A 14,027-nucleotide genomic window follows, 5' to 3' on the forward strand; every position below is an offset into this window, starting at 1 on the left:
GTCATCATTATCGTACGAGCGCGTGAGTGACCGATATCGAGTAGGTTAAGTAACAACTGGGGAGCGGTACTACGGGTACTAGCAGGGCGAACATGGTAGAGTAACATGGGGCCAAATGGCGATAAATCGCGTTTTATCACAAGCTTATCTTTGTAGCAAAAGTGATATTTTATTTTAACAAACTGATAATAATTTCCCTTCATTTTTTGGCGCTGAGTGAAATCGTTCATTTTCTTTCAAAGCACTACTCGTAACGTTTGCCCCACCGTACACTAGCCGGTAGTAACACGCATCGAGCAGCAGCCGCAGCGGGCTAAAAAAAAAAGGAACCCAATATTCGCCCGGTCGAGAGCGGTCGGTTCGGTTTGATCGGTGTGTGTCGGGACGAACAATATCGAGCGCGCGCGTGTTTTTTTTGTTGCTTGTTTTTTTGTTGTTGCTGTATGTGCGAAATCACCTTTTGCCGCGAAGTCAGTATTCTCGCGTTGCTTCGATTGAGCGGTCGTGTGTGCTCACCGCCGTACATGATTCTGTGTGCACGTGCACCTGTGTGTATGTATATGTGTGTGTGTGTATGTGCGCGGTCGCGTGTGTATCGTTTTTCCGGACACTGCCAAATATTAAGAATTAAGCGAGCATAAGCGAGCACAACACGCACGAGTTTCGGTAAGCGTTGACGTGGTTGGTGTGTGTGTGTGATTTACGCGTGAGGTTCTTCCACCATTTCCTTGCCTCGTGTGATTCGTGTGTTTCTATGGGATCGAGAAGCATTTCTTCCGGTGGTGTGGTGGCTCTTTGTTGAAGGTAGTAGACACCCTTCCTCCAAAGGGGTGGAATTGCTGCAAAAATCGGTGCAGGTTTTCACACCTTACGGCGTGTTACGCTGATCCCGAAAGTGCCTGATTACGCCGGACCGGTGTGTGACCATAAGCGTGACGCCACACGCTCTAGGGGCCACCGTTGGGTGACGAGCGATATCCGTGTGCGTACGTTGACGCGGAGATGTAGTGATGTGAAGTGAAGTGCAACGGTGTAGTAGAACGAAATCCCGTGTTCTGCGTGCACGCAGTAGACACCAACAAAAAAGAAAAAAACTCACCCTGTTTTGCCTAGAATCTCAGATTTTGCTTGTTAATTACAGCTGTGAGGTAATCTTCACACACGAAGACGAAGCAAAAAAAAAAAAGATATACTCCAACGGAACTGAAAACTCACACCTTCGCATAATACGCGCACCTTCGTGTTCTCGCACACCTTCTTCCATTCCGGAGGCTCCCGTACCGATCGGAAACGGTTTTAACGAATCGCTACGCTAACGAAATGATCTTGTTTTCGATCGAGTGCTTTCGGATCTCGGGAGCGCTTTACGTTTCGGAGCGCAGGCAAAGGAAGACGACGATGATGAGTCGATAGTCCCGTCGCTTACCCGTCCTACCCGTCCTACCGCCTGAAGGTCGCCGATAATGCTAATGTTCTCTCACCCTTCGCGGGGGGGTGAGACCACCCTCCCTTTTGGGGTGGTTTTCTTTGCCACGAGAGGGGGAAGGAGCGAACGCCACATGTTCCTTTTCCCACAGTGTTCCTCGCGGTGTGTTCTAGCCCTCAACCCTATTATTTCTACGACGGTGCTACGGTTCAGGTTCGCACTAGAGAAACACTTGGAATAAAGGAACGCTTCGGCTCCACTTTACGGTTTGTGAGAGGGGGACAGCTAGAATTAGAGCGGACGGGAAGGCACGTAAGGACACTTTTCCGCCATTGTGCTTCAATTGCATCCCGAGATTCCCTTCATTTGTCCTTTCCCCTCCACCCCACCATTGATGTGACAAAGCGTGACGCTTTAAAGTAGCGTCTTTGCCTGCGTGTGTGAGTTTGTGTGTACATTTGCGAACATTAGAACATGAATTACAGAAATTACAATTGGCGCTGGTTGTGATGAGTAAAGAATGGCAAAGAAGATGCCTTTTGTGTTGTGAGTGTGTGTGCGTTTATGCTCCACCATTGCTGATCTCCCCCCCCCCCTCTGCTCGCGACAACAATCGAGAATGACAGTTTTGTCTGCCCATTCCCATTGTCCTGCTCGGTGTGATACAAAATGGAAGCATTAGTAGATGGGATTTTGCATTACCGTTTACACCAACACACAAAGATACAATACCGACATTTGGCCAATTGGTGCCTTCACCTTCAAGAACCATCGCATCGAGCTGACGTCGGCATGAAAAACGTTTCTTTCGCCGCTGTTGTGTTTGAGCGATGTCAAAGATCAGTCAAACAGTCGGTCGGTCGGTCGGTGATGCAGTAGTATCATCGAGGTTTGATTGAGCGCGTGTGTTTTGTTTGCCTGTGTGAAGGTGAGGCCATTTTACTAGTGAGAGAATGAGAGGGAGATAGGCAGAATGAGAGAGAGTGGGTGCGAGGTAGCTCGATAATGATTATGATGAGCAGTGGAGGTGATCGTATCGGTGCGCGGGTGGGTACCGCTGCCGTGTGCGGTACGCGCTGAGTGAGATTCATCTTATCACGCTCCCGGACAACCATGCAACCATGTGATCTGTGCTGCACACAGTTTTGTAGCGATATTTGTTTCTCGATCCAGTTTGTTCCTCGCACGATCAGTACCGCGGATGGGGAGGATCGAATCGTGCTCACGCAGGCTGCATGAAAATCACTGAACCAAATAGTTCATCCACGAGTTCCAACGATGGGGTTTTCTTTTTGTACTTCAAACCTGCCAACGATCGTTGCTGTGTGTAACGCGCACCCTCCCCGCCCCGTGTGCGTGTATTGGGGGTGGTAGCAGAGCAAGGCTATCAGTGACGCACGTTCCGCTCGGTACAGGCGGTGAGCTTGTAAATTTTGCGGATAAGAACTGTTGCCTCCATACAGCGCACACCCAATCCCACCGACTTCTCCGCGACGTTGGCTTTTTTATTTTTGTTATTTTGCACGCCGTCCGACTGACTGACGAGATTCGAGGGCGCCTTTGAGTTGATAGAAGATAGGCCGTTGCGCGTAAGAAAACCCCATCGCACGCTGCGGTTCTTATCGGCAGCAGACGTATACGCTAGCCCGAAAAAAAAACTGTATGTGTGTACACACAACCCATCCATACAGATCCGAAGCAAGGTGTGCGTTTGTGTGATTTTTTTTGTGTGGTTGTTACGGGTTATTGTTGTTGTTATTATTTTCTGGTTGTTCGATTGTTGCGGAGCCGTGTCGAAGCGCCGGCTGCTGTTTGTGCTGTGTGTCACACATTATCGCACCTAATCAATCCCAGTTAGAGCGTCGCTAGGGTTCGATCGGGTTCGAGCGAATGATGAAGTTTGAAGCAACCAAAAAAGAAAAAGTGGTGCTGAAAAGGGGGTTGATATTAAGCGCCATGCAATGGCATTGAAGTGGAGTTTTTAAGGGGAAAAGAATACCGAACGCCCCATGTGGGTTGTCGGTGAATTCAACGATTTGAAACATTTCATTACCATCGGATAGTAAGCCGCTGAGTGCCTATATTGGATTAGTGGTGTAATGTTATTGATAAAAGTGAACACTTTGAAGGAATCTCATCTTGGATTTGTTATCAACAACAAGCACAACAGCGAAAATCTCCCCCGGGCCACATCGGCCGAAGATCACACTTGGGTTTCGTTATCTAATATGCAGCGTGATCCAATTAGTGATGGGAATTCACTCCTATTCCGGTACAGGAACTCCGAATTTGATTCCAACAAAATTACGATGTTCAATATAAGCAGGAACAGAGCCTCAGGCTACTGCGATGACTTTGAAGACGTCTTCGGTCGCAGGTAACTTCGGTGCTCTGACGTCCAATGTTTACTACTCCAATGTCTAAGGCTTCAGTACTTCGGTACCCCCAAATACCAAAAACTATTGCAAATTTGTTCAATTTCAAAAGGATAGGCGTTCCTTTGTAATTTAAGCTTGCGTTGGGTTTAAAGAGAATATTTAAGAGTTTTTAAGTGGTTCCGATAGGTTACCATTGTCATAGTTTTACTGGTTTTCTAAAAGTAATCTTCGGGGATTTTCTGAAGATTTCTATAAATTCCTCTCCGCGTCTAATCTAATATGTTCAACTGGATAACTACGACGAACCAGTTATGGTATCACTGTGCCATTCGATAATAAGCCACTAATAAGCCCAAACCTGTGATACTTGAACAGTAGACTAATTTAAACTCTTTAAAGTACACACTGTAAGAAGAAACCTCACCTTAAACTTGTCAGCTCCAACAAAAGCCCACCAAAAGCGAGACCCACAACACGACATTCGGCCGAAGATCACGCTCGGCGTGTAATCTAATATACAGCGTGATATTTAAATCGTCAGCAAAAAAAAAACCGGTACAGCAAACAACCCCATCTTTCATCCCCATCAAAGGGCTCGTTGCTCGAGCTCGTAGCAGAAAAGTGGGGTGGGGTGGGGATTCGGGTTTTCTTGTCATCGGTACTGCGCGCCCGGTTTACCCGGCAGCAACTCATCTCATCTTTTGCAGTTATTCATTTCATACCGGCCCCCCGGTACCGGCAGGGCAGTAGCAAGTTTACGGTTTGTTTACTAATTACACCACATTTTCGCACCCCACACACACACAGGCGCACGCACGCACCGCATGTCCACATCCGAAAACGGTAACCCCACGGTCCTTCCCCCCTTCCGAGTATGGTTGTCGGTGGTTTGGGCTTCCACCTAAACAAGAAAAAAAAGAAGCCGTCGCAGATCACAAAGGTAACACCGTACCCCGGGAGTCGGCCGCCCTTTTTGCTTGTGGTTTCGGAAGCGTGCACACCGACCGCGCCGGTTTGTTCTTGATGGTCTTACGTACGCGCGGGCCGTAATTTTCCAACCCCCGAGCTTACGTGTGTGCATTTCTGTGGGAGTGTGTTATTTTTTCCTATTTTCACCGTTCTTCACCGTGCTCGAGTTGATGGAAACGGTAAACAAACGATCTAACGATACGTTGCACGACACGAACAGAGAGGTACAACGCGTGAACGTGCCGGTGACGGTTTTTATGTACTAACCCGCGCGATATAGTTTGCTCCTAGCCCCATGGCTAGAGAGAGAAAGAAAGGGAGACAGGAAGAGAATGAAACAGAGAGAGAGAGAGAGAGAGAGAAAAAAACATGTTCCTTTCGAGTAGTTTCGCTCCGTGCGAGTCGAGCAGTTTAGAACCGGTTAGAATCAAAGTAGCCAGCGGCTGGTGGAAAATGGGACGCGTGTGAAGCACTAGGAAAACCAGACCAGAAACACTGAACCCACCCCAATCCGTTTCGATGTATGTGTGTTTCCTTTTTGAAGGGTTATTTGCCTGTAATGGGGGCCCTTCCTATTACGGACCTGACCTAGATAATGGAGTCTCGCTTTTTTTTTTATTTTCTTCGTCGATGTGTGCAATACACGTGCGCCGCTCTGCTTGGACGAAAAACAGCTAGAACATCGCATCTGCCTGCATCGCGCGCGGAGTGTGTGGACGAAGTTGGTGGGCAAATAATTGTGTTCGTCTTTTCGCGTGTGCGCCACACACATTTCGATCACATTCCGTACAGGGCGGCAAAAAGGAATTACAGATCGAGATCAGGTGTGTGCGTCGATCAAGTGAAGGTGCGCGGAATCGGCATTTACAACAGCGGGCTGTTGCGCTGGAGCTGGAGCGGAGAATTGTTTGGCACCTTTGGCGTTGTGCTGGAATGCACCAAGGGTAAGTGTATTGAACTCACACTCTCTAGTTGGCTGCATATGCACGCACTGCGCTGCCGGTCGGCGTAAGGTGTAAATGCGGTGAAGCGGCACCAAAGTGTGTGATCCAACGCATGCCAGTGACGTATTTGGAGCTGGGTTGCTTCCTTTTCTCTCCTTTCCATTTAGGGTATTTATGTATAACGCTTCTAGATCTCTTTGGGCTAGTGTCGGGTGATTCAGATCCAGATTCATGAAGCGGAATGGATTTTTGAACCAAATAGATAACTCTAATTCTCTATTAAGATTGATGATTCATGAAAAAAAAGTTTACATTTCGTGAGTCTTCAAATTTCGGTCTTGCGAGTATTTTTATGAGAGTCAACTCTTCAACTCAATGGCTCTTCCCTGAGCATTACCATAACAATTTGTTCTCCGACTTCTCAAAAGATTCAAGAAGAAACAATCTTTGAAGATTTATGAAGAAACTCACAATTCCAATGAATTTTTACTGAATGACCCTTTCCTGACAACTCAAATCGGATTCAATCTTCGGAGATTGAAGAATCTTTTGACAGTCGACTCATGATAGTGATTCGCATGAAACACTCTTCTCTTACTTCTCGAAAGATGTAGAGATGATTCAATGTGAACAAATGTTAATTAATTCAATCTTCTTTTGAGAGTGGGCTCATCATTCCAATGCCTGAACATGAATGACTCTTTCCTGACAATTCAAAAGATTCAATTATCTGAACCGTGAAGATTCTTCACGTGAATCACTATTCTCTGACTTCTTAATAAATTCAATAGGAACGAGAAATATTCATCTGAAATTAGGCTCATTATTCGAATGACTCTTCACTGAATATTAACCTGAATATTACACTTCTTTAAAACACTCTAAAAAAAAACACTAATTGAGCTTTAACGCTTTATAAAACGAACAAATTATTTCATTTATTAAAAGCATTTCCTTTAGCTGTGTGTTGCTTTAACGAATTGGACCTCAAAGTTTCCGAGTAAAATTACAAATGTTCCTGCAGAATTATTTTAAATATTCATTATAGTTTACCCATCGATTTACCACGCCTCAACGGCCTCAACAGCATCGGGTTGCCGCGGCTTGGTTTAACCGCGAAAGCTTGTTGCTAAATTTATACTTTTGGGAAGTTATACAAGTAAACCCACGAAAAAAAACTCCCGTTTGCCATTAGCGGGTTATGTTTACTCGATAGGGATTTTTGGTTTTACTAGCGAGCTGGGTGTTTGTTTTTGTGTGTTTTATTTTTGTTTCATTTGTGAGGTATTGTTTTATATTTCCCTCGAACAAACACACACACACACACACTCGCTCCTTTCAATTCTGCGTATGTATTTCATCTTTCCCCTTTTTTGGCAAACAAAACTTTTGCCACTAATGCCGCCGCCCGGTTCACATTGCAGGAAAAAAAAAACCCCAACAGGAACCCGCAGGCTACTCGCGCAGTAACGGAAGGCTTTCGGAACAACCCGATTGATAAGGGGGCAGCAATGGAGCGGTTCCAGAGACCCCCTCCGAAAACGGGGTAGTGTGACGGAAAGATTTTTGGGTCAAAGCTTGCCAGGGGGGGAGGGTGATGTTTCGGAGAAATGGCAGCAAAATACCGCCAGCTCGGAAAAAGAGGCTCGGGAAAAACCGAGGAAAAATGGGTTGATATTCAGTACGTGCAAGGTGAGAAGAAGAAGCGCTGGGAAAGGAACCGGAAGGCAGGAACCTTCCGACAGGTAGATTATGTGAAGGATTCTTAAAACAACAGAGATCTTTATTGATTTCCGAGAAGCGACGCCGGATTTGTAATTAATTAGCATGCAACATAATATATACACTCAACCCGTCCGTCCCTGCAGGCGGATCATGAAATGTGATTAAATTTTCATGTTTTGCTACCTTCGTGTGCGCCCATATTAGTGTTTAAGGGCCGGCGCTTTTACCGGCGAACAAACGTTTTATTTACTCTGACACAAATCCCTGCTGTGGCTGGTAGCTGGTAGCGCTTTATCCGGCGCAAACAGACCGGTTCAACGTTTGCTCAATCAACCCAAATGTTTGACGAGTCAATTCGAAACAGCTTTTAACCGATCGAACCCGCTCTGCCCGCTTTTATTTGCTTTGGTATCGTCGATCGAACCGGGGGCACATAATGGGATCGCTTTAAGGAAGATGAAATGTACCACTGGAAGAAGCCAAAAAAAAACCCTCATTTTGCTCCATCGGACGTAGTTGTGTAGGACGGCTAGTGTGTGGCGTTTCCCACACGACAATCCGAATGCATTACTTTGCCGTTGTGTGTTATCAACAACGGGTGAAATTGTGTTCGCTTTAGTCAGCAGTTCCAGACGCTCGGGTGCAGATGGGGTGTGCGGCCAAACCCATTTTGGTGCTTCGTTTTTTCCTTTTCTCCTCCGTTCCAGCCGTTCCGTTTTCCAACACGGACGAACATTGTAGTCCATTTGTGCCTAAAATGGCTTACAGTCAACAGTTTTGATATCGTGTTTAACAGCGGGGGGGAAACTACACGAAACATCCTCCTCCCCCCCCCCCCTTAAAAATGAAACCGACAGCAACAATGTTTTGTTTCCCCGTGTGTGTGTGTGTGTTCATGGGGAGCTTTTTTTTTCATGCGTTCCATTAGCTGAAACTTCTACATAAAACACAACGAGCAGTACTATGTGCGTATGCAAATTGAGCGATACGTTACGTTTTTTTTGTTTTTTTTTTTGAGGGGTAGAGGTAAAAGAGGAACCCACCATTGCTGCGGGCCAATTTTCCGCCATTTCGATGTGAACGATTTTATTACCTGTACATTTTGTAAAGTAAGCAGAGTGGGTGGGTTGAATTTTTCGCTTTTGAAAATTTGTTCTCTTTTTTGTTGGATTATTTCCCTCTGTTTAGGAAGGTGTTAGTAACACCGGTTTGGAGGATCGTTTTAAGCGTTTTTTAATGAAATTTGTAATTTTTCTGTTAGAATGTTCGACCATCAGTGTAAAAACCAAATAAATTGAGCTTTTTACTTGACTCTTTTAGACAACTATTAGCTCAATATTCAGCCAAATTGAGTGCTGATTTTTTTTTACCCTTTCCAGTTTGAAACTACACACACCGCACTGTGTATTTATTTGCATTATTAACTTAAAGCTATGCTGCAAATATTCCAGCTGCAGCCTTTGCAGTGTACACCTGTGCGAACGGCACAGGGGGCTGCTCCAAACCAAATTCACCATCCAATGTTTACGATCGATTACCCGCGAATGGTAATTTTTCAAAAACAAACAGTTTTATTTATTTTGTTCTGTTCTTTATGTTTCGCGCTTCCTACTGTTGTGTGTGCGTGTGTGTGTGTTTTCCAGTTCCGTAACAGGGGGTTTTCCCTTCCCATCAGCTTCTTCTTTCCAAAAAGCTGCATGCAAAAGCTGGGAAATTGTGTGGCGAGAGAGGAAATGTTCAGAGCATATACAGTAATGGTGCCGAAGATTGTCTTGGTTTTTCACCGAATTTAAACACGCGTTCGGTGCGAATGGTGCCCTAACTGGGGCCGATGACATCCGACGATCGAAAATGATTCCGTGCCCGGTGTTCGTTTCGACCGTTTTGCTTGCCCGGGAAAATGTATCCTGGGACATCCCCGGAAGCGTTTTGTTTCGATCGTTCGGTGAGCGTTTCTTGGCATTGGTGTCTTGGCATTCGCCGGTGGGAATCGTGGTAGGAAATATCTTCTCGTTACATTTTATTTTATTACATGCCAGTTGTAATACGATGTAATTGATTTTATCGATCTTCAAATCCCACCGGCGTTGGATGGCTGACAGTAGTCGAGATTTGCGAGTAGATATTTGGAATCTGTGATTAAAATGAATATTGGGGGCATTAAATGCCTCTAAGGGTTCTACTGTTGAGAGATGTTTCGTGGCAAAATTACACTACAACCATTCGGAGCTTAAAATAAAACACTAATTTGATTGCTGAACACACGATCCGTTAAGCTAGAGAGATTATTAAAGTGTCACCCAACCCTGTGAGCAAATCATTTCGTGAAGGAAAAGCGTTTCCGAACGAGTTTTCCTCCCGGTAACAAGTGTCTTATTTTAAAGTGTCTTTCTCCGTCCTCGGTGGGTAATAAAATTTTGAATCTGATAAATGTAACATAAAACATCTGGCAACAAACGACAATCGAATGCGACATGATCCTTGCTACACACATTCGCGACTCGCCGCACAAATTTGACGATTTTTGTGACAGTTCCCGGGCAGAGGGCCCTCGTTTGCGCCTGTACGTTTCCGGTGGGAATTTCACATGACAAGCGTACATTTTCCCTGCATGCGTTTCCGAAACGCCTGACGCGTTCGCGATCATGTGTCGGGGGGCTGTAGTGCGCCTTGCATATTCCGCCCAACACCCGTGCGTGATATTTTCCCGAACAACGCACCGGCAACGCAACGCACCGACAACGCAACGCACCGTGAGTTCAGTTCCGTCTTTGGGAGGACTTTGGGAGGCGGTATTTGTTTTTTTTTGTTTGCCTCTGTTTGCTTCCTCGTTATAGTCACACACCGACTGTGGTGAGAAAATTACAAGGTTTAGACGAAATGCAAAACCATTGACATCAGAATCAGGCGTCGCACGGTTTAGCGCATGTTTAGCGAACGTCAGATACGTGTGGGGTTTTGTACGGTTAGTTGAATAACGGGCACAAAACAACAACAAACACAAAATACATACATCACCCATAATATAATGTCTTACACACTCCATTTCCGATTTGCAGCGAAAAGCAATCGTTCATCTAAATCTTAAACGTTATGCCGCTTTTACGGTTGCGGCACCGAAAGAACAACAAGATCCAAACAAACCCAAGCGCTCAAGGACTTGCCGTATACGACAACCTTTCGTATTGGGTAGATACGGTTGAGTTTGCATATTTTTAGAGCGTAAAATTATGACAAGCAGGGGGAGTAAAATGAGGTTTCTTCTGTTCTGCGGAAATTTTTTAATCAACGACGACATTCGCCTCTTTGCCGGTGACTTCCATTTCGGTTATGGTAGACGGCAAATTTTGTCGTCGTTGTTATGGCGGTCTGGTAATGGTAGCGTCTCAAGAGCGATTGAGCGTAGACCTACGTAATTGCTAGATAATTTCCACTAACCACCAATGGTTATTGAGGAATTTTTGGTACAGAAGTTAATAATTACCCTTTTATCCCTCAAATTTATTTCTTAAGTACAAGCGTTTTACAATTTTTTTATCAGGAGGTTTAGGAATTATTTTTATCAGAATTGCTGGTGTCCCTTCAATTAGTTCTACCAAGCATTTATTGTATTGTAGATTGCATAAATTTAGGTGTATTTTGTAATTGGGCTTATCGAAACATTTATAGCAACATCTATGCATATACAGGCAGTCCTCGAAATATGCTATTATAACGGACCGCTTTAATCCGGCAAAAATCCTTGTAACTCGAATACCCGTAAATCGAATCCTGGTGCAATTTCGCTAAAATAAGTAAAAAAAGTAAAATTAATTAAAAACAAAAGATGAATATGACAAAAAAGGTATTTGTGATAAATTTTTCACCTTTTGCCTTAATTTTTGCCTTATTTCGGGGATTGCCTGTGTAGGTATAGGTATATGAATTAATAATTTCTCTTTTATCCCTTGAATTTATTTCTTGACTACAACCGATTAGACATTTTTCAAACAATCCATAAGTAAAGGAATTAATTTTATCATAACTGCTGCTGTTTCATCCCTTCAACTAACTCTCTAAGTCCGAATGATTACAAAACATTCTAATAATCATTTACTGTACTGTAGATTGCATAAATTTAGGCTTGTTTTGTTAATGGGTTTATCGAAACACTTAGAGCAACATCATGTAGTCTGACTTTATTCGTTGCCATCGCTTTTCACATAATGGTACTCATTCGATGAACAATCTTCAGCAGCCAACTTCAAACACGCTTGACTACGGCACTAAATCGACAGTATCTTTCGCATTCACGCGAAGCATAACGACTCGAGGACGAACCATGGGACGGTAACGGTTCCTACTAAAACCATATTTATATATTTTCTACCCCCCCCAGTTTTCTTGCAGTCCTGCCACACACACACATCGTGGCATCGTGTGTTGGTTGGTCTGTCGTGCGACAGCACACATCCTTCCGACGGCAAAACGGGGCCCAATGGATCTCTTCCACAGAAATAGCAATATTGCCGGCAAGACACATCCTCCCAGCCCCCGGGGGGGGGTGAGTGCTCTTGAACTTTGCCAACCGCGCACTCACCGCGCGGAAGACAAGAGTGGTGTTTTCTTCGCCTCGGTATGTGCCTCGTGTATGGCCATTACTGCGGTCATAATTAGCCCCGCTTAACAAGCGAGGTTTTACAATGAGGAAACTACACTAGCAAACTGGGTGTCCCACAATTTGGATGGAGTGTGGCCGGAGAGATGGGAATGGATAGAACTGGATACCATTTGGCGTACACACAGGGCCAAGTAAAACGATACTCGGTATCAGGGGGAGATGAATAGAAGATGGAGCGAGTGGGCGCAAGTGTGTGCATAGGGTTAGGGATAAAGAAACCATTTTTGTGTCTACATGTCACGTCGGTTGCAAAGCGTGCTGGAGTATGTTCACTTTTATTAATAATGCGATAACACGCTGTAAATGGTGTGTGTTGTTGCTATGCGGTTGCCTATGTGGCCCTTTGCGTGTACCCTCTTGGGGACGATTTTTGCTTTGGGAGTTGTTAGAGCACATTTAGCAAAGCGTGTAATTAAATAGAATGGAGCTTAATGCAGTGCTCCAAAGTGAGGAACATAAAGTTATTGTTTAGCGCCATTTTTTCTTGTGGTACAATTCTTTATGATCCATAAAATATGCACACCGAAATAAATCCTATCCAAGGACACCTTGTGTTACATTCATAGCCTGCTATAGAAATATACAGGAGGAAGCATTCGGTCCTTATCGCTTCCCAGCTCACAGATGAAACCAACCAAACGAGCTTGGGGACGAGTACGAAATCGTGTACGAATGACCATCGATGATTTGCCCGGACCAGAAAGTAGGCCAACCCATCCGCATCGTGACGGTACCGGCTCAATTTAGCCTGTCCGACTGAACCGTCATTTGCGGTTGTGTCTTCCACTGCAAGCACTCCGAGCTCCGATGGAGGCGGCTGGTGGTTTGTACAAAAAACCTGAGTCGGGTGTCGGGTTGAGATGTCTAATTAGCTTGTTCGTTCGCCTGGCTGACGGGCTGATAGACCGCGCTAAACACCGTGTGATGGAGGCAAAATCAGTGCACGGGCTAAAGCTTACCACTCATCGTCGTTTTTTTCCGTGCGAATGTTTATTTCTTTTGCCGAGAGGGAAATATCGAACTTCCGTTCCGTATTCTGATTAAAGGCGAGATCTGGCTTGTCCACCCGCCCGAAAAATGCATTGTCTGGTGGAATGGTTTATTGGCAATACAAATTCCTAATAGATAAAAGCTGGTGGCTTTAGGATGATGAAAGTGTGTTGAATTCTGATCACCAGCATTTGAATGGAATTTTTGGCTCTTTTTTGGTTGGTTTGCACAAATGTCGGTCCTTTTTTCTTTACTTATTTTACAATCGATTTCAAATGGGAAAATTGACGTCCTTCTTTATTTTTTCTCTTCTGTACTCGATTTGGATGCTTCATTACATAAATTCAATATAACTGACAGTTCGTTTTTTCGAACTTCCGGGATGCCTTTTCGTCCTGTCCGTGTCCAGGAAACATCAGCATTCTAGGGAGCAATTTATTGAAGCTTTAATCTTTTTTTTCGCTTGTGGTGTGGAAAACAAATGAACGATCCAGATACGCTAGAAAATAGTACGGGATGTTACCGGACCGCAGCCCTAATCTACCTACCGAAAACAAAATGGGCTCGATTTTTATCGATTAGCCGAAATACTTCCAGCAAGTATTTCGTGGCGTGATAAATAGTTATCGTTTTGCCTTAATGGGGTAACACGTAACTCGGGCAAGACTGATTAAGCAAGGGAAAACGGACAAGCACCGACCACAAACACGAGAAACAGCCAAAGGTAGCGTTGACCGTCTTGAATGGCGAACCGTTTGTGGGGTTTGCATATCGAAAGACCCTTAACGTTTATGGATCGTTTGGGGTTTTGGAAGGACACTTTTGTTCCTGTTTTGGGTAGCCTTTCGGTGTGACATTTTGTGTTAAAGTCCTTTTGTTTGTGTGCGTGTGTGCGGATGCATGGATAAACTGTCGGTAAGCGATGGTTGTGTGTA

General features: G+C 44.7%; 1 protein-coding gene across 1 annotated transcript in view; it reads left to right on the top strand.

Annotated features, from left to right (window-relative positions):
• Nucleotides 1-654: 654 nt before the first annotated feature.
• LOC128305954 (high affinity cAMP-specific and IBMX-insensitive 3',5'-cyclic phosphodiesterase 8) overlaps nucleotides 655-14,027 on the top strand; it is a 130,271-nt gene continuing 116,898 nt past the window's right edge. The window contains exon 1 of the mRNA XM_053043598.1: nucleotides 655-666. The gene's annotated coding sequence lies outside the window, so the exon portion shown is untranslated. The remainder of the gene's footprint in view (nucleotides 667-14,027) is intronic.

This window comes from Anopheles moucheti, chromosome 3 (genome assembly GCF_943734755.1).
Source record: "Anopheles moucheti chromosome 3, idAnoMoucSN_F20_07, whole genome shotgun sequence".
Taxonomy (NCBI): domain Eukaryota; kingdom Metazoa; phylum Arthropoda; class Insecta; order Diptera; family Culicidae; genus Anopheles; species Anopheles moucheti.